Source organism: Protopterus annectens, chromosome 1.part2 (assembly GCF_019279795.1).
Source record: "Protopterus annectens isolate FY-2018-M chromosome 1.part2, PAN1.0, whole genome shotgun sequence".
In the NCBI taxonomy this organism is placed as follows: domain Eukaryota; kingdom Metazoa; phylum Chordata; order Ceratodontiformes; family Protopteridae; genus Protopterus; species Protopterus annectens.
The window spans coordinates 85,922,379-85,942,257 of NC_056727.1; positions in this window are offsets into that span (position 1 = coordinate 85,922,379).

Consider the following 19,879-nt stretch of genomic DNA (forward strand, 5'->3'; position numbering starts at 1 on the left):
TACTTGTGCAGCTTTTTTTTACAACTGTAATACCACCAAATGTTTTGTTGATATAATGTATATATAATACTTGCCTGATTTGTTTTTATGCTAATGTATTACTTGGAGCTTTTCTCCTCAGGCCTCCATTGAAAAAGGGCACATGTCCAGCTGGACCTTCCTGGTAAACAAATGTAAAAATAAAAAAAAAATAAATAAAATTTGCGTGCAATGCAAACCACACTGTTTACATAGTTGCTCATTTACGCCACATTGTGGACAGAGCAGTGGTGCAGCAGTTGTGCTGTCTCCTCACAGCAAGAGGTTCTCCAGTTCGATTCTTGGTTGGGGAGTCTTTTGTCTGGAGTCTGCATGTCCTCCCTGAGTTCATGTGGGTTTCCTCTGTGTATTCTGGTTTCCTCCCACATTACAAAGACGTGCGTCTGGAGCGTTTCTCCCTGGGCCTCCGCTGAAAATTGGCTTCATTCCAAGTCAGACTTTCCCGATAAACAAATGTTAAATAAATAAGTAAACATGCCTCTCTGAATCTGCCACCACTCATCACACTATTTCAGACAGCACACCATACTGTTTCTGAGTACCCCATTTCCCATCTGATGGGGAAAATCATTCTATTTAACTGCCTATACAATTTCAGGTTTGGGTTATGACTGAGAAGAGTCTTTGAATAACCTCAGCTTCCTGGTTAGAAAATGTTAAATAAATAAATCTTTTTAGGATGTACATTTTTAAAGGTTGGTGCCTTCATACCAATGTAGCAATACAGTGATCTCTGAAGCAGACATATGCACTCTACAAGTCTTCTGAGAACAAGCTTCCACAGTGCATTAGGCATTTCTGAATCACAGCCAAAGTAAGCAGCAAAGAAGAAATAAACAAATAAACAAATAAATAAAGCAGGCTGCAGATGCAAATTAGAAAACTGTATTGCTCTCAAAATGGACCCAATCCTAAATAATAAAATTACATAAGACTAACTGTGTCAACAAATTACAGTATAAAACTAACAACTCCACATACATGGCAGTTAAAAATAATATATTTAAAATTACATCAAAGCTGAAGTGACAACCCATTCATTAAAAAATATGAAAACCACTGTTGAAGCTATATGTAACAAGTTAAGCAAGTAACTTAATTACAACATTCCAAATGAAATGAACTGACAGTACTAGAAAAAGAAAAACTCTAAAATATGGATAAATGGAATACATAGGACTTTAGTTCATATGAAAAAAGAAGTATTGTGCACTCAAAATGTATGGAACTTGATTTCTTATGTCTTTTAAACTCATCACAAATCCTGTTCCCTAACCTTACAGTGCAAGGTATTTCATGTATCGCACACACTCCAGACCCTAACACATTACTATTATCCCTAATATAGATAGGCTTGACCTCCGTCTACATACTGGACCCACTTACAGGGATATTAAAGAGGGTCTACAGAATGTTTACTGCTAGGGTGCATAACTTGTGCATTTCAAGCATACTATTCCAATGATAGCAGACAATCTCATACATTTCAACTGTCCAGATTTTTGTAAAATAACCAGATTTTTGCCTCATATTTTTTCGTCTGTTTCCTCATAAAATTGTGGTTTTCTGGAAATTCAATGGCAAATCATTGAGGATTGAAATCAGAAAATAATGACAAACATTTGACTCTCAGACTACATTTCAGAAAAATACACGCCGATATAAAACCTGTTATTCTAGCAACTTCCTAAGTTTGTAAGAGCAATATTTAAGAAAATAAATCCCTATTTTTGAGCCTTTACCCCCCACCCATTACTTAAGGGTTTGTCAATATTCCATGCTCTAACAGGTTGAGAGGTATGGAAAATGCATGAATAGTATTCCAGCATTATCAGTCTCATACACACGCACACACACACACACACACACACACACACACACACACATACACACACACACACACACACACACACACACACACGCAAACATACACACACTAACATGTGCACACACACACACACACACACACACACACACACACACACACACACTAATGTATACATTCTTACCACAAAAATCAATGCACACACACACACATATTAACGTATACATTCTTACCACAAAAATCAACGCACTAACCCAAAGAAAGGTGCAAGATCCCATTTAAACGCATTCCACACAAAACAACCAGCCCTCCAAATATTTAATCCAGGCTATTTAGGTTCATAGGTTCATAGGTTGGTACTAGGCTATCGGCCCTAGGGCCTATGCAAGCCTAGCCATAACAATTTCCTGGATATTTCTTCCCACAATATTTAGTTCTCTGAGCCCCTGTCTAGCAGGGCGACTGACATGATCCCCGGGGTGAATTTCCTATCTCCCATTCAATCATCAAGGTTCCTTTTGAAGAGGGCCAATGAGGCGCTCTGCTTGACATGTATGGGCAGTCTATTCCAGAGTATGGGGAGTCTCTGGGCCAGGAACCTATCCCTCCAGCATGTTTTGTCTGTTAAGCAGAGATCGCCTCTGAGTAGACGATATGCCACAGAGTATAGCTGGAGTTTTTTTTGACGGTCAGCATATGGCATCTGCTTTAGGCCTGTGATTCTTTTAGTGAGGTATTTCTGTGGCCTTTCCAGCTGTTGCAGATGTCTTGTGAGGTACATACCAAATGGGGCATTATACTCTATAATGGGTCTAATGAGGGATCAGTACAGTGGGACAATGACCTCCTTTTTTCTGGACAAAAACCCTTAGTGATGAGGTGTGCCACATAGAAGGATTTCCTGACTGTTGTGGCGATGTGGTTATCGAAAGTGAGACCACTGTCCACCTGTGTCCCTAAGTCTCTCATCACACTTTTGATGTTTATTGTCCTGCCACCTATGTGGTAATTCATGGGTACATGTTTTTTTTTCCAAAGGGGATAACTATACATTTCTTGGCATTAAGCTTGAGCCCATGGCTCTGGCACCAGACATCTATTTCTGTAAGGCCCTTTTGTAGAATATCCACATAATTTGGGGATTCAATAATGGCTCCCAGTTTGCAGTCATCTGCAAACTTTGTTAGCCAGAGTCCCTTAGCGTTGGCCTGTACTTCAGAGAAGTAGATGCCAAACAAGAGTGGTCCCAGGACTGAACCCTGAGGTACTCCATTTGTCACTTGTCTGGAGCTGGATTTGGAGTCAGCTACTTTTACAGTCTGGGTTCTGTCAGTAAGCCAGTTGGCAACCCATCAAGTGACGTAAAGATTTATGCCCAGCTTAGTAAGTTTATCTATGATTCCAGAGTGGGGGATGGTGTTGAAGGCCTTAGCGAGGTCCAGATAGGCTGTGTGGACCGCCTTACCCTCGTCCACAGCTCTGGAGACTGATTCGAAGAAGTCAATCAGATTCAGGAGACAAGATCGGCCCTTCACAATCCCAAACTGGGTGGGGTCCGGTGTTTGAAGGTTGCCAATGTCTTTGTTTATAAGTTCCATGATAATGCGTTCCATGCCCTTGCAGATCAGGCTTGTCAGACTGATGGGATGGTAGTTCCCGGGATCCAAGGCGGATCCACTCTTGTGGAGCGGGATAACTGTAGCTGTGCGCTACTCAGTGGGCAAGAAGCCTGAGGTGAGGCTATGATTAAACATGGCAGGTGAGGTGCCAGTTCATTTTGTAGTTCATGTTGTACACAGCCTGGGGTGTCATCTGGTCCCATGTATTTATTAGCGGTAAGCCTGTATATAGCAGCATGACACTTGCTTAACATAAAAAAGCAGCCCAGTTTCGCCCCCTTGCTATCATCAGTGCAATCAAGCACATCCCCCAATAACGCACATACATATATATACATATATATATATATATATATATATATATATATATATATATATATATATATATTGGTAAATTTAAAGAGACATTACATCATTAATAGAATGATTGAGTGGTGGTGGAATGTATATGTATGTATATATATATATATATATATATATATATATATATATATATATATATATATATATACATGTATATATATATATATATGCAGACATGCACACCCAACCAAACACACACACACATATATACATGAACACATATCGACATACAGGTAAAGACCCAAAAAGGTCACACATCAAAGCACTTAGTAGCCAATGATATCTTCAGTGTAGTGTATTGCATATTGTTATGTATTGCTGTTTATCACATCAGTTTCTAAGATACAGATAGGCAAAGCTAATAAACAATAAGATAAGCATGTAAATATATTATTATTACCTTAACACCTCTTGAGCTGCTTTGCAGATTTGCACAGAGTTACACACACTGTGACATACTGAGAGTGTTGTACTAGAAGGTATCACATATTTCCACCTATAAAATGAACCTGTGTGGAAGAAACTGTCTGGTAATCAAGTGTAGAGTTCATAGGTTCATAGGAACTTAATAGGCTATTGATCTGTGAGGATTTAGCAAGCCTTGCCTTACATTTGCATGTTAGTTTTTAGCCCTCGAATACAAATAACTAAAAGGGGGGAGAATAAGGATATGTGAAGACATTTACTTGTTGCTTCAATCCATGAGGACCATGAGTGCTAAACGGGGGGGGGGGGGGGGTGAATTTGCAGTTCCCCATCTATTTGTCCAAATTTCATGTGAATGGTTTGTGTGTGTGTGTGTGTGCGTGCCTGTATGCATCTTCCTGTCTGTCTATCTATCTATCTATCTATCTATCTATCTATCTATCTATCTATCTATCTATCCATATATTTATGCATGACATTATGTAGTCATTTGAATTTGTATGTATAGATTAAACATCTCTGTGCATAGATGCTGCATTAAATGCCCATCAGATCAGTAATACATGCTTCACATGAGGACTACCACAGAAGTGTTGGGAGTATAAAGGGTGCTGTGCTGCTCTCTCCTGGCCAGCATGGGCTGCAGAACTTATCCAATAGCAGCAGTGTGACTGCATCCTCGAGGGGCCCACATCAGGTCCCAAAGGCTTTTCTTGCACTTGTATAATGTATGAAGGCGCTCAGTGCCCGTACCTGCTGTGTTGTAAGGCATTATGCAGGCAGAAAGTTTTAATGAACAATTAGCTTTTCTCAGAAAGAGATCATTATTAAATCAATGGCAGCATGACATTTTATTAGAATTATGTCAGCTGCTGCAGAAACAAGAAGATGAACTACAGACTTAAATGATAACAAAACGGAGTCCAAAAGTCAGGCATTAGACTACAAGACTACAGAAATCCAGACACACTCTGTTTTCTCTCTGTAGTGTTTGGCAAAGGTGTCATGTGATGTTAAACATTATCTCAGACCTGGGAACGCTAACCTCTGCCCTTGTCTTCTGAGCTGAAATGTAGATTTAGCTGGGAGTCTAAATCCCTTCCTTAGACAAGAACTCTTGAATTGTAAGGGGTACTGTGTTGGGGTCAGTTTTAAACAAAACATTTGGACCTCTAGACATAACACAGACTGTGTATTTCTAAATACTACAGCATTTGGCAGTCCCTTCCCCCCATGTCTCATATGCAGATGAACATTTTGTCTAATCTCTTCAAATTCTCTTAGGCTTCATTTATTTCATTATTCTTTTGTTATTGTTGCATTTTCTTACATTTCTACATCACTTGCTTTTGGCCTTCTACTTTGATGCCTTTCTGTGAGGAAAGATCTGAATAAAGCATTTTGTTGTGAGATATATAACACTGTTAAATAAATAAGTAAATATTGAATCATAGAATGCAACATTTTTTTTCAGAACTACCTTCTTTTAAACCTCCATATATGGCTCTCCATATCTTGTTACATAGTTCCAGATTATGGAACAGACAATTAAAAAAATGTAGTAAACCTAGGAAAGTTCAAAGTGGAATTATGATATGGGAGGCAGGGTCTTCAGTAGTTCATGTTTTATTCTGTATAAATGCTTATTTCTATCAGTTATCTCTTACCCATGTCTAATCCCTCGGAATCTGTTGTTTGTTTATGGCAGTTTGAGTCAGAGCTTCAGCGTTTCGGTTTTCCTACTGAAGTGTGTCCTGCCCAAGTTCTTCTGCTAGCTGTAAGCTTGCTATAACATCTAACATGAAAGCAGTGACATAAAGGGACAGTATTCATTCTTTTCTGTGAACAGATGCAACTTCTTTAATAAGCTGCTCTGTGGGAGGAGGAGCTGTATTTCTAGTCACCAAAAACCACACCTCAGTCTCAACAGTGGTCTTTGTAGTTGGTTTGCGTGTCCAAAATTATAGACAACCTAGCCACAGAAACCAGATGAATATTGTAATGAGTATACACCCAATTACCCTGCCCTTGTAGAGGGAAACAGTCAACAATTAAGGTCTGGAACAGAATATGGAATGTTTCCTTAAAAGGGTAAATCCTTTCCACAAATTCTCTTTTCCAGCATCTAGTGCTTTTTGTATTCAGGATATCTCTTAGCACCAGCAATATGCAAGAGCACAGCAGCTAATCTGCACAAAACATCAAAGTTTATTTTGAACAGCTATAAACTATCTTCTACCAATTGTCCTGATGACAAACTGGCAGGCACGGAATCAAAGGATTATAACCAGTCATGGGACTTTCCTCTAAGACTGCTGGAGATAGTAAACTGTGTATCTTGTATGTGTATATGTGTATAAAACTCTCAACTCCTTTGCACAAGAAATCTGAACAAAGCCAAAAGTAATGGGGGGGAGGGGGCAAAGGCCCAAATACAGAGACACATTTTAAATATTACTCTTCAAACACAGAAAGTTGCTAGAATAAAATATGTTGTGTTAGCATGCATTTTCCTGAAGGATATGACATTTGAAACTCAAAGGACTGTCATTACTTAGTGAGCTCAATCCTCAGTGATTTGTTAAAAAACAGAAATGTTATGGGGAACAGACCAAAAATATAAAGCAAAAATCTGGACACCTGAGACAGGTGTGTGTCTGTGTGTCCATGTGTTGTTTAAATGTGTGTGCGTGTGTGTTCATATATACAGTATGTATTTGCATATATATATTTTGTATATATATATTTTTGTATATATATATATATATATATATATATATATATATATATATATATATATATATATATATGTATATTTATAGAGAGAGAGAGAGACAGTCTTTCATATAGAGGGTATAGAGCAGCTTACCCCCTACAAAAGCATTTGTCAGTGTGTTTTTTTCAGTTTATGATGATGCAGTCCATCAATGTGTTTTTGTTTTCAATAGAATGTGTACTTTAATAATGCATATTTTAATAATATATCGCCAAAAGAGTGCCACGGAAATATGTGTAATTAACAGCAGCCAAACATTCAGCACCTCTTAAAAACTTTATAAACTGAAAATTCAGTAAATATCCAGGATTTATTAGCAGCAATTATTATATAGCGACCAAGCTTCAGACAAAACAAACAAACCGGTTTCGCCCAATGGCATCATCAGTGTAAAATAGGAAATGGCTACAAAATTGCATTTAAAACCTACATTTAAAGGTACAGTCCATTTTCAAAATCATATTAGACCCAAAGAAGTTAAATCACACTTATCCCCAGAAATTCATTGGAAAAAAACAAATAAATGTATATATCTACATATTTTTAAGAGCTGTTTACCAAATATTGAATACAATCTAATTTATATAACAGAACAATTACAATCTACATCATTCAACATAACACATAATGTACTTAATACACCATGTGTTAATAAAGAGGAAAATTCATGAAACTAATATATCAACAATATTCACTGAGCCCCGGCTTATATAATACTCCTAAATTAATAATCCACAGCCTCTGTTTTTGTGACAAAATTGTATGTTTAGATATACTAGACAAACCCTCACCCATTACCATATCAATACCTACAAAAATAAAATGAGCTGTAGAATGTTCGAGCTGGCGTTTAAAGAGTGCTTCTACAATGCCTACAACTGATGTCACTTAAATGGACCTCTATTCTCTGTTTAAAAGATGTCTGACCAAAGTAGAATGCTCCGCATTGGCAGACTGCCATGTCATTTACTTACTCAGTGGTACATGTAATCAAATATCTGACATCATAAACTTTAGAAGTATTGATCAACATAAATGATTTTGTTTTGGAAACAAATGTTCAATAAATACAATTACCACAAAACATACTTCCATCATGATCTAATATTTTTGCTTTTGTTTCCACCTGTCGCACCTCTTTTAAAACCAGAAGGAAGTTCCCCTAAAGTTTTTCCTCTTCACTAACCAAAATGGCAATAGGTATCAAAAATTTGATCAAAAAATGTATCTGTTTAAAAGAGGTGCCAATGTTTATTGATCACCTCTTTTACTTTGAAAGTATTTGTTCCAGTGGTGGGTATTAATCTAGGTGTACATGTATCTTGCTGATCTGCAACAACTTTATCCTTACATTCTAAAAAAGCTTACCTTGACTGGTTGAGATATATATATATATATATATATATATATATATATATATATATATATATATATATATATATATATATATATATATATATATATCCTTTCAGAGACTCGGTGACAGACATACCTCTTAACTGTTGCTAACTTTCAGGGAAAGCCTAATTTTACCTGAAACTTTTGCTGTGGCCCTTATAAAATTATGTCAGAAGTGTGAAAATTGTACTCAACAAACAATGACAACATTTCATTTAGCAAAATATGTTTTTTTCCTGGAAAAGGCATGTTGGTTTGAATGATCTATTTGTATCAACTTTTAGTTATATCTCTCAATATCTTAAATGTTTCATTGACCTGTGGCTTTTGTCCATCATTTTTTTAAATGTTTATATGTACTGTCCTGTTCATGCTCTGACCGTCAACCTGCCTACTGAAGCCACCCATTTACTTAGAGATCTCACTTACCTCCAGATCAGGGACTGGCACAAGGAGAGAGAACAGCCCATGAGCAGAGGCTCAGTTATTTCAAGGTGAGGAAATTACACAGTGTCTACAAAGTGGGATCATGCTTCACAGAGGATTTTTTTGCATTACCTACTTTACTTGATCCTTCTTATAAGCAGTCTTAGCAGAGTCATACCCCCTCATGGAAAAATAAAATGGCAGTACTCAGTTTTAAAACTTTTATTTGATGGACTAGCATTGTTGACAAAATACTGTTTAGTAGTACAGAATTTTCTTAGTGATATATAGGTAAGGAAGTGGCTATGGGTAATGTGGTTGGTGGATTATTATTCTCCATTTGAATGTTTTCAGCTGGCCAGTGGGGTGGGTAGATTATTATTCTCAATTTAGGTTCATAGGTGTGTACTAGGCTAATGACCACAAGGGCCTTTTTAAGCCTAGCCATGCATCCCAAATATCTGACAAGTGCTGGTACCCTTGATAAATGTAAGCAGGGGCTTAGGAGGTGAAACAGTTACAAGCAGGGTCCTGGGAAATGATCCACTTACAGGCTGCCTGCGTCCATTAGAGACATAGCTGCCAAACCAGTGATACATTTCCTGTTTCCCATCCAATTGTCCAAGTTACACTTGAAGTGGGTGAGAGAGAGACTCTGCTTCACATGGATGGGGAGCCTGTCCCAGCGGCAAGGTAGTCTCTGGGAAACATACCTGTCTCTCCAGCAGGTCCTATTTATATTACAGGCAAGGTTTAAGTCTTTAGAATGGGTAATTCTGATGCTGTTTGCTTTTCAGATATGCAGGAGGTCCATCAGAGTGGGGTCTGACAATGCATTGTATGCTAGGCATATATCTCCCCTGAACAGCCTGTAGGAAACAGAATACAGGCATAGGGCCTTGAGGTGGTCTGCATAGGACATGTTACTTATGCTCTATATTCTTTCAGTGAGGAACCACTGTGGACATTCCAATTGTTAGATATGCTTGATTATGTACATACCAAATGGGGCAGTGTACTCAATTATAGGTCTGATAAATGCTAACTACAGTGGAACAATGACTTCTTTGGACCTATATGCTATACCTTTGTTTATAAGTTACACAATGTTGAATTATTTCCTCACTACTGTAGGCATGTGATGGTCAGAGGCAGTGTGTGTCCACAAGTACCTGACTACTGGGTCAACTCTTAGGGGGTGCATTGTCAATATGATAGTTTACAGGGGTGGATGACTTCCCAAAGGATACTATTATACATTTCTTGGCATTTAGTTTTCTTCCAATACTCTGGCACCAGTTGTTTATCTGTGTCAACCATTCCTGGAGAACATTTTTAGTGCGTGATTCAATTACAGCTCCTAATTTGCAATCATCTGCAAATTCAGTCAGCCAGAGGCCATTAACATTGGCTTTCACTTTGAAGAAGTAAATGCCAAAAGGGAGCAGTTCCAGGACTGATCTCTGAGGGACTCCATTTGTGACTCGCCCCTTTGTGGAGGTGGACTCCCAAATTCTAACTTCCTGGGTTCTGTCTGTGAGCCAGCTGGCTATCCATCAGGTGACATAAGGGTTTGTACCTAACCTCTTATGTTTGTCAACAATGCCCAAGTGGGGGATTGTGTCAAATGCCTTGACCAGGTCACTGTAGGCAGTTTGAGCCATTTTGCCTTCATCTATTGCTTTGGTGGCCTTCTCAAAGAAGTCCACTGAGTTGAGTAGGCATGAACTGCCCTTGATGAAACCAAATTGGGTTGGGTTCAGTGACTCAATGTTTTTTATGTCATTATTGATCAGTTACATGATAATTATTTCCATGGCATTGCATATGAGACTTGTGAGACTTATGGGTCTGTATTTTTCAGGGTCTGTAGCTGGCCCAACTTTGAGCAGATGGACTTCTGTTGCTGTTCTCCATTCAGGAGGAATGAAGCCTGTTTGGAGGCTACAGTTAAATAGAAATTTCAGAGGGCCTGATAGATCATGCTTCCTGCTATTTAGAAGGCATCCTAGGATATTGCCTGGGCCCTTTGAAGCAGTATTCTTGGCCTTAGAGATAGCATTAAGAACCTGTTTCCTAGTGTCTTTAACTGGCCAGTGGGGTGGGTCAATTATTATTCCCAAACTGAATCTTTAACTGATCAGTGGGGTATGCAGTTTCCTAGCCTTCTTGCTATATTTTCTCTCCCCTTATAAATTTGTCATGAGAGCAGTCTTAGCAGTTACTGATTTTATGTGTAGAGTCTGCCTACTTTTCTCTGGCTCAGACATTTGAAATTAAGCACATAGAGCAGACCATTCAAGCAGCAATCACCTGTTTTTGCAAGGTTTAAAACTGCATATAGTGCAGATCAACCGTTAAAATAAAAAAATAAAGAATAAAAAAACACTTTTGCTGTGTAATGCTTCATCAGATCCATCATATTAAGTATCAAACTAAGAATTTCTGTTTTCAGTATAACATATCAATGTTCTGCTTTGATGGGGTTTTCTTGATTTCCTAAAAGGTTTATGTACCATCTTTAGTGAAAAAAGCATTTAGCATTAGTTTAACTTGCCCTACTTTTTCAAAGGTTTTATTATGCAAATAAGACATCTGTAAAAATAAGACTCACTTCCACTGCGAGAGGTGTCCTGAATCAACACCTTGCTATTCTGTGTCACATTCTGAGTCCTATATCTTGAGGACAGATGCTGCATCACTGCATTCAGGGCAGAGAATCTGTCCAACGTATTAATGCACTTTCTGTAATAGGTATGAAAACATGCAGTTTGTAACAGCATTCTTGACACCTTTTATCACCTTGTACCCTTCTTATCACTAAAAAATCCTATGATATTCCAACGTGAATGAAAGAAGCACTATTACCCATCCTGAATTTCATGCTATGTGAGGAGCAGGACTAATGACATTTAAGATGAATAGGATAAATTTACAGCCTCAGGACTTATAGTACTCTTGACTGTTATCCAGAGCTGGATCCAGCACTAGGCAACCAAGGCAGTTGCCTAGGGCCCACTCACTGAAAAACGTAGATTTCTTGTTTAAGAATGCACTCTGCATGTATTACATTTCTTCTTTAAAGATGCAGAGTGTGTCCTTAGTAGCATCTGTAGTACAACACACACCCATTTAAAGTGGTACAGAGCAGAGCAATGCTTGGAAACGTGTGTGTGTGTGTGTGTGTGTGTGTGTGTGTGTGTGTGTGTGTGTGTGTGTGTGTGTGTGTAAAATGCTTAAGTTAGGAATGACAGGTTAGTTAATTTAACCAGGCTCAAACCCTTTACCATAGTTACAGGAGACAAGAGCCTGAATCCTTTACACCAACTACCAGACTATTAGTTTTAGTGCATTTTCAGTGAATTGTGATGTGAGTTTCAGTGCACTTTCAAGGAACTGTGAGCTTCAATACATCTTTAATGAATCGTGCGGTTCAAGAGAAGAGAAGTTTATTGCTGCTCATGATGCTGTTTGTTTTCAATGTATAGCTGTTTTGTTTAGCAATGGTCAAAGCAGTGTTAGTAGCACAACAGGTAGTATACTTGCTTTTGATACAGAATTCTGTGAGTTCTACTCCCACACCATAAACATACATTGTTGATACTGTTTTATACTTTAAGGGTGTGGTGGGGTGTGGTGCTATAGTCCTGAGTGTGTCCTCTTTGGATGAGGTTGTAAATATGAACCTATTGTCAGTTTGCCATTCATTCCCTACTGCAATATTATCAGTTTGCCTTTTTTTTTAGTGTATCATAGGTAATTTATTCTTCAAGGGCAGCAGGCACTGATTTTTTTAGATGAAACACTGAAATATAAAGTTGTTTACTTTTAGCAACATTTTCATTATTTACAGATCTCTTTAATGTAGACTTATTCAGATGACCTTTACTTCTGCAGAGCTTGTGTATATTGACTGACATTGGTGGATTGTAATGACAGAAGTCTGAGGGGCCTTTAATGGTTGAAATGTTCTGAAATAGGCAGTTTTGTCATTAGTGGTACACACATTTTGTTTTATTGCTAACTGGAATAAATGTTCAAAACAACACATTTAAAACTCACTCTAACAGGTGATGCTGCATTATACAAAGAATATAATTTAATGCAATTAGGAAGATGAATCAAAGAACACATGCATGTGGGCATGGTCCTAAATGTGTGCAAGGGGCCTATGATTTGAAAACAGCCCAAAGATAAACTTTCGCTACTGGCCAGATGCATTTTCTTTGAATGTGGATTTCAGTGTAGTTTCAATGGCAGATAAATTCACTGCCAATGCTAAGTCTATTTTATTGTGAAACTATTCAGGAATGACACAGCACTTCTAATACCTACTGGCAGCCTAAATTTTTTCTCATTAGACACAGCAGCAAAGATGACAGTACTCAAAATAGAGAGGATTATGATCAAGTCTGTATGTATTCATGACACAGATTTGAAGAAATGCATCTTGAAAGTGAAGCTTGGAATGAAGCATTTATTTTGGTTTAATGGCTTCCAATACTCTTCTGTTTGTTTGCTGAGCACTGTTAGGCATGGGACTAGTGCTTAACAGCACTGTGCTGGTGCTTAATAAGCATTTTTCTGATGTCAGAAAGGTGCTTAACAAGCCTGACATTTCATTGATTTTTGAGTGTAGTCATGGATCTCCATGCACTACAAATAAATAAAGGAATAAATATTAATATCAAACTCCCTCGCAATCCATATACTGTTTTATAAATTACTTACATCAGGATTTCCCTGCCACTCTTCAGTCTTTGACATATACTGTAGTCTTATTTATCAAAGTTAGCCACTTGATACATCTTGGGCAAGGGGAAGGTAGGGTTTTTTCAACTTTTTCTAGATCTGTTAGACTTAAACCTTTAGGTTAAACCTCATTATCTTTAGGCAAATACTACCTTATCTGCACACAACCATGGCAGATATTTAGTCCAAAGTCTCTCTCTTTCTATCTTACAGAGATACACAAACACAGACACACACACACGCACACACGCACACACACGCACACACAAGCACACACACACACACACACACACACACACACACACACACACACACACACACACACACACACACACACACACACACACACACACACACACACACACACACACACACACACACACACACACACACACACACACACAGTCTTTTTCTAAGAGTTTAGCCAGGATTTTTAGAATTGTACACCAGGTTGTACATAGCTTCATAGGTTCATAGGAAGTTACTAGGTTAATGGTCCTAGGGCCATTACAAGCCTAGCCATGTAATACCCATGTTTCATAATTGACCATTGTTAGATGGTTCCCTAATTGGCCATTGTTAGGTGGTTTGATTGTTTGCAAAGTGAATCTATGATCAGCACCAATTGCCTCTGTCCTTGAGGGATATAGTAGGTTCCAGCCCAGAATGAATTTATAGTCTTCCATCCAGTTGTTTAGGTTGCACTTAAATAGGGTCATTGAAGAGCTCTGTGTAATGTGAATTGGGAGTTTATTCCAGAATAATGGCAGTCTCTGGGATAGATATCTGGCTCTCCAGCATGTTTTGTTTAAGTCACAGGCTAGATTGAGATCTCAGGAGCATGTGAATCTTGTCCCATTTGATTTATGGACAGGCAGCATTTCCATTAGGGCAGGGTCAGAGACTGCTCTGTAGGCCAGGCACAGGTCACCTCTAGGACACAGTGTACAGCAACAGAGCTTTCAGCATTTCCGTGCAAGTTACGTTTTGGAGTCCGTGAACTTTCTTGGTCAGGAACCTCTGTGGTCTCTCCACCTGCTGCAGGTGTCTGGTGAGGTGTATGCAAAAGGGAGCATTGTACTCTATTAGTGGCCTGATGAGGGTGGTGTACAGAGGAGTTGTAACATGGTTGGTGTTGGATGCAATGCCCTTACTTATGAGGTGTGCAACATATAAGGCTTTCCTTACCACCATGGAAACATAGTGATCAAAGGTTAGACTGTTATCAACTTGTGTACCAAAGTCATGCACAACTGGGTTCGAGATTAGAGGAATACTGCCCATATTGCAATTTGCAGGGGCTACCTCTTTGCCAAAGGGAACAACAATGCATTTTTTGCATTTAGTTTGAGACTGTGACTTTGGCACCAGTCATTTGTCTGTGTTAACCCCTCCTGTAATATGCTAATATCTTTAGGGGACTCAATGATTTCTCCCAGTTTGTAGTCATCTGCCGTCAGGCCGTCTTCTTTCACCTGGATTTCCAAGAAATAAATTTCAAACAGTAGAGGGCCAAGCACAAAACCTTGTGGTACCTCACTGGTAACTGTTCTACTGGTGGAGGTGTAATCCCCAACTTTGACAGTATGGGTTCTGTCAGTGAGCCATTTGGCTACCCATCTAGTGAGACATGGGTTACTCCCCAACTGGGAGAGTTTCTTGATGATACCAGAGTGGGGGACTGTGGTAAAAACCTTGGTTAAATCAAGATGGTATGAACTGCTTTGCCCTCGTCCATGACTTCAGTGATATTCTTGAAGAAGTCCACCAGGTTTAGTAAGCATGATCTACCATTAACTAAGCTAAATTTGGTTGGGTCAAGAGTTTAGTTTTCCTATGTCCTTGTTGATAAGGTCCACAATGATTCTTTCCATGGCCTTGCAGATAAGGCTGGTTAGGTTTATGGATCTCTTCTCCACTCTGCTAGAACAAAGCTAGTGCTCTGGCTATGGTTAAAGAGAGTACCAAATAGATATGCTAGGTCATGTTTTAGGTTGTTTAGTAAGCAGCCTGGGATGTTATTTGGTCCCATAGAGGCCATGTTTTTGGCCTTGGAGAGTGTACACATGACCTGCTCATTGGAGATACTGGGGTGAGGGGAGGTGTCAGGTATGCTTTAGGGCATGGGTGGTGGGGAGAGGAAGTGAAGTTTGTGCCAAATCTGTCAGCTAACAGGTTGGCAATTCCTCAGGGTCAGTGTGAGTGGTACTGTCCACTATGAGTTTGGCACATAGCTGGGTATTCCCTTTTAGATTTTGGACATAGCTAAAGACTGCCTTATGATTGTCTTTAGCTAGGGAAGCTAATTTAGCCTCATTACTAGCTTTAGAGGACTTTACCAGATATCTGATTTGCTTGTTCAGGCTATTTAGGGTATTCTGTATCTGCTGACTAAGTCTCCTTTTCTTCTTAGATATCAGATTATTCCTTTTGTTATATCACCTGTTTATACTTGAGGTCCACCAGGGTGGCTTGCTTTTATGGGAAGACTTGGTTTTGATCCTGACAGTTGGAGCAGAATCATTACAGTTGTTTAAGAGGTTATACAGGGCATTTGTGTACTCCTCTGCATAGGAGTCTTTGTTGGCTGTGTTATCAGGATGTTTGAAATTTTGTTTTGGAGAAATTTCTGATTTTCATTGCTCCTTGGAGGTGTCTCAAAAAATTACATTGAGCTACTTACTGCTTGGTGCTGCTTGCTGGATTCTGCTAAAATTCAAAGTCTGGTTATATTTGCATTCACAGTCTGTCACATACAAAAACTTGCAGAATATACACTGATGAGAGAATATACTTTGCAGCACCTGTCTTTAAGAGCAGTAACCAATAACTTTTATAATAAATCAAACTGGACAAATGTTGCAGCTTAAAATGCTGTTCCAACTTTACTTCTCATATAGTACAGATGAGGTGAGAGATATAACATTTACCTTTGGACACATGAGTCCCTACCATACCTCTAACATAACTGGATTTATACAGCTCTTTATATACAGTTTTAGTCCTCTATTTTGGAGAATTGCTTATCCTGTAGAAACAATACTAAGCTTCCTTGTTTAACAATGTCTTGTAAGAGACCAGCTTTTCTGACAGTGTGAATATCCTGTAACAGTGTCCTGATGTCCATGTAGAAAAACATATTTTTGAGGAAACACATTGTTCTGTATTCTATTTGGATCTGTGTTTAAGAACATCTGTTCTTGTGCCAATGCTGATAAGCATATCCTGTTTTTTATGCAGAAAAACATATTTTTGAGAAAACACATTGTCAGAGATCAGCTTTTCTGACAGTGTGAACATCCTGTATTTTATTTGGATCTTTGTATAAAAACATCTGTTCTTGTGCCATATCCTGTTTTCCATGCAGAAAAACATATTTTTGAGAAAACACATTGTCACAGTGTCATAAACATATCCTGTTGTTTTAGGAAACATATTGTGTCCATTTTTTATATGCAGAAAAGCATGTCAGTGTTCTTTAAAAGCAGATTTTGCATTTTTGTTCTTGCATACATCCTGTTTCTGAGTCTGTAAGGGAAAAATGTCCATTCTTTAAAAGCAGATTTTGTATTTTTGCTCTTGCATACATCCTGTTTTTAAGTCTGTAAGGGAAAAATGTCCATTCAGCAGATTCCTTTTCCAAGCCATGATAATTTAGTATGGATGCTGATTACATATTACTAAACTCTATTTCTACATTTAAGAAAGCTTTATCTTATACATTATTTATTTTGCATAATTGCAGCAAAATTACTTTCAACCTTAGTATATTGTTGAGCACACTCTAACAATTCCGTCTTTTTTATTTTAAACTAGAGAAATAAATTCAGCATTATTTGGTAATACTTTTTCATTATGACAATTAACAACAGTAACTTGACTAGCTTTTGCTAAGCAGACTTTAATACATGTAAATAATATGCAACCAAGCATTACAATAACGATAAAAGAAATTAAAAATACAGTGATTTTTCCTGTCCATCCTGTAAATAGATTACTAAACCATTCACTCCAGTCATCATTCCAGTTTTTTCTAGTATGTTGAGACACTTGTGCAATCACTTCTAAATGTGCTTTTACAGATTCGGTTTTGTCTGGAATAAATGTACAACATTGTTCTCCTATTAAAGCACATGTACCCCCTTGTGATGCTAATATGTAATCTAATGCCATTCGATTTTGCAAAACCATAGTTCGTATTGCTGTCATTTCGACAGTAATGTCAAGGACTGCATTGAAAGTGGCATTTGCCAATACCTCAACTAGTTTAGATAGTTTTCTCAGTTCCCAGATGGCTTTTGCAGCCCCATACCAAGGGAAAATACCTGCTCCAGAGATTACATCATCTCCTAAATCCATATCTTTTAATTTAATATAATCAAGATTTTGATGATATATACGTGATGTATCTAAGGTGTCTACTGGATTTTCTGGACTTTCAATTACAGGTAATATATCCCTTTTCTTTTTGTATTCCTAATGTTTCCTTTTGGTAACTCTTTTACATGATGCATTGCTGGTACCACCAATCCTATATAACAGGTGCCATCCCATCCCTTTGGTAACCATTTATAAGCATATTTACCACAGATGTAATATAACCCATCTGATAGAGCAACACTGCCATTTACCAGACTGCCATTTACTTGCCCCATAGTAGGAGTTTTATCATGTACAACTGTAAAGTTTTTATCTGTTTTACTTCTCCAACATGTAATATTAGTTTTACAGTCATTTTGTCATTTTGTGAAAATGAAATACTGCTGTGTCACTTAATATTAACTGACCCTTAATTGGTATTAAAATAGGAAAACCATGAGAAAATACTCCACGTACTGGTATGTGGTTGTGAAAAATTATCATTTCAATTGTTTGAATACAATTGCTATTACCCACTGGAACAGTTCCATTTTGTTGAAAACATGTGATCCCCTGTACTATAACAGATAACTGTACTCTTGCTTTACGTAATTGTACATTTATAACTTGATCTCCTGTTTCATTTATTAATACTCTCCAACTACTAAGAGAATTTAGTGGAATAGGTATTAGAGGCATTACCCCTGTTATTTTTGTTATTAAACTACATACCCAACAATTATAAACATTCATGCTTTTTGCATACCAACATTGTCTTGCTAAGAAAGTGTTAAAAGATGGTGACCAGTCTTGTTCATTTTTCCACATCTCTTTACTCTCTCTCTTATGTAACTTTACAGTTTGATTAACAGGTTGTAAGTATAATTTAATACTAAGCAATACAATAATAGTTAGTATAATAGCTATTATCAATTTAAAAACACATCCTTTAAATAGAAATTCCATTGTTGAATCATTTTGCCTTTGGTCATCCGAAACTGGATTTCCAAAAGGATGCACTTTAAACCATGTCAATTTCATTAGGGTTTTCTCTGTTGGAAACCTACAAAAGAATACATTTAATCAGATTTACATTATTCACTATTTTTTATCATTCTTAGTTGATCTTTATGTACCAACATTGTTCTGTTTTTCTTTTTTCCTTTGATTTTGTACACTAATGGTCCAATTTGTTCCACTACTTCAAAAGGGCCTTGCCAATTGCTAGCCCATGGTCCTTCCATTTGGAATGTTTTTACCAATACTTTGGTTCCACAGGGAAGGTTTTCTTCAGCTGGTATTATTGGCACATTTTTCCATAGATGAAACGCTTGCTCCCTTGCATTATAGTCACATATACTAGTAAGTTGTTTTAGCCATTCCTGATGTTTGCTAATTTCTAGCATGGGCCTACCATTAGGTAAATCTGGATCAAATGGTAATTGTATGGGCATTTTGCAGCCTGTCATTATTTCATATGGGGAAATACCTGTTTTGCTGTTTGGTGTTGCTCGAATACCCATTAAAATACCAGGCAGATGATGTACCCATGTATTGCCCTTTTCCAAGCATGCCTTTTTTAGACGTTCTTTTAACGTCCGATTCATACATTCTACAATGCCATTAGATTGTGGATGGTATGGTACATGAAACCTTTGCTGTATGCCTAACAAATTACACATTTGTTTAATGAGATCACTAACAAACTGTGGGCCATTGTCTGACTCTATGACCCGTAGCCATCCCCAATGACAGAAAATATTTTTCCATAAGGCTTCTGCTGTTGCCTTTGCTGTCATGGTTTTGGTAGGAATTGCTTCTACCCATTTTGAAAAGATGTCCACTACTACTAGTAGATATCTGTAACCTCCCTTTGTTGTTGGTAATGGACCTGCA